We start from the raw sequence: 2,403 nt of genomic DNA, 5'->3' as shown, positions 1-2,403 counted from the left end.
GAAGGCAATCCATAAGTGGCTCTCATGATAGATTCATATGGTAATTTTATTTTCTTCCTAGGGAAGTGTTCCATGCCTTTCCTTAACAGAAATTGGAATCTAATATTCCCTTCCTTCATATCAATAATTGCACCAATCGTTCTAAGGAAAGGTCTACCAAGAATAATAGGACAAGAAGGATTGCAATCTATATCAAGAACAATAAAATCTATGGGCACATAATTCCTATTTGCAACAATAAGAACATCATTAATTCTTCCCATAGGTTTCTTAATAGTGGAATCCGCAAGGTGCAAGTTTAGAGAGCAATCATCGAAATCACGGAAATCTAGCAAATCGCACAAAGTTTTGGGAATAGTGGAAACACTAGCACCCAAATCACATAAAGCATAAAATTCATGATCCTTAATCTTAATTTTAATAGTTGGTTCCCACTCATCATAAAGTTTTCTAGGGATATAAACTTCCAACTCAAGTTTTTCTTCATAAGATTGCATCAAGGCATCAACGATATGTTTGGTAAAGGCTTTATTTTGGCTATAAGCATGAGGAGAATTTAGCACGGATTGCAACAAGGAAATACAACCAATCAAAGAGCAATTTTCATAATTAAATTCCTTGAAATCCAAAATAGTGGGTTTAGCAACATCTAGGGTTTTGATTTCTTTAATCCCACTTTTATCAAATTTAGCATCAAGATCTAAAAACTCCAAATTTTTGGAACGCCTTCTAGGTAAAGGTGGATCATATTCAGTCCCATCATTATCAAGATTCATATTGCAAAACAAAGATTTAATAGGGGACACATCAATAACTTTTAGATCTTCATCTTGATTTTCATAGAAATTGGAAGAACACGCTTTAATAAAGGCATCTTTCGTAGCACGCATCCTAGCGGTTCTTTCTTTGCACTCATCAATGGAAATTCTCATGGCTTTGAGAGACTCATTGATATCATGCTTAGGAGGAATAGATCTAAGCTTTAAAGAATCAAAACCAAGAGAAATTCTATCAACGTTCCTAGCCAATTCATCAACTTTAAGCAATTTGTCTTCAAGCAAAGCATTAAAATGCTTTTGCGAATTCATAAACTCTTTAACACTACTCTCAAATTTAGAGGGAATCTTATTAAAATTTCCATAAGAGTTGTTGTAGGAATTTCCATAATTATTAGAAGGATTACTAGGATACGGCCTAGGATTAAAGTTCCCTCTATACGCGTTGTTACCAAAATTATTCCTAGCAACAAAATTCACATCCATAGATTCATTATTGTTCTCAATCAAAGTAGATAAAGGCATATCATTAGGATCAGAAGAAACACTCTTAGTAGCAAATAATTTCATAAGTTCATCCATCTTTCCACTCAAAACATTAATTTCTTCTATCGCATGCACTTTTTTATTAGTAGATCTTTCAGTGTGCCATTGAGAATAATTAACCATAATATTATCTAGGAGTTTAGTAGCATCTCCTAAAGTGATTTCCATAAAAGTGCCTCCTGCGGCCGAATCCAAAAGATTTCTAGAAGTAAAATTCAATCCGGCATAAAAATTTTGTATAATCATCCACAAGTTCAAACCATGAGTAGGGCAATTACGTATCATTAATTTCATCCTCTCCCAAGCTTGTGCAACATGTTCATGATCAAGTTGCTTAAAATTCATAATATCGTTTCTAAGAGAGATGATCTTAGCGGGAGGAAAATACTTAGAGATAAAAGCATCTTTGCACTTGTTCCAAGAATCAATACTATTTTTAGGCAAAGACGAAAACCAAACTTTAGCACGATCTCTAAGCAAAAAAGGAAATAGCTTCAATTTAACAATATCATTATCAACATCTTTCTTCTTTTGCATATCACACAAATCAACGAAGCTATTTAGATGAGTAGCGGCATCTTCACTAGGAAGGCCGGCAAATTGATCTTTCATAACAAGATTCAACAAAGCAGTATTGATTTCACAAGATTTGGTGTTGGTAATAGGAGCAATCGGAGAGCTAAGGAAATCATTATTGTTGGTATTGGTAAAGTCACATAATTTGGTATTATCTTGAGCCATCATGACAAACAAGCAATCCAACACACGAGCAAACAAAAAGGCAAACGATAAAAAGGCAAACAGAAAAAAGGGCGAATAAAACGGCAAGGGTGAAGTGGGGGAGAGGAAAACGAGAGGCAAATGGCAAATAATGTAGTGCAGGAGATAAGGGATTGTGATGGGTACTTGGTATGTTGACTTTTGCGTAGACTCCCGGGCAACGGCGCCAGAAATTCTTCTTGCTACCTCTTGAGCACTGCGTTGGATTTCCCCGAAGAGGAAAGGATGATGCAGCAAAGTAGCATAAGTAATTCCCTCAGTTTTTTAGAACCAAGATATCAATCCAGTAGGAGGCTACGCG

The sequence above is a fragment of the Triticum urartu genome, chromosome 4A (genome assembly GCF_056163025.1).
Source record: "Triticum urartu cultivar PI428250 chromosome 4A, HENAU_Tu73, whole genome shotgun sequence".
In the NCBI taxonomy this organism is placed as follows: Eukaryota; Viridiplantae; Streptophyta; class Magnoliopsida; order Poales; family Poaceae; genus Triticum; species Triticum urartu.
The sequence above is the reverse complement of the archived record's forward strand: the minus strand, read 5'-3'. Positions refer to the sequence as shown.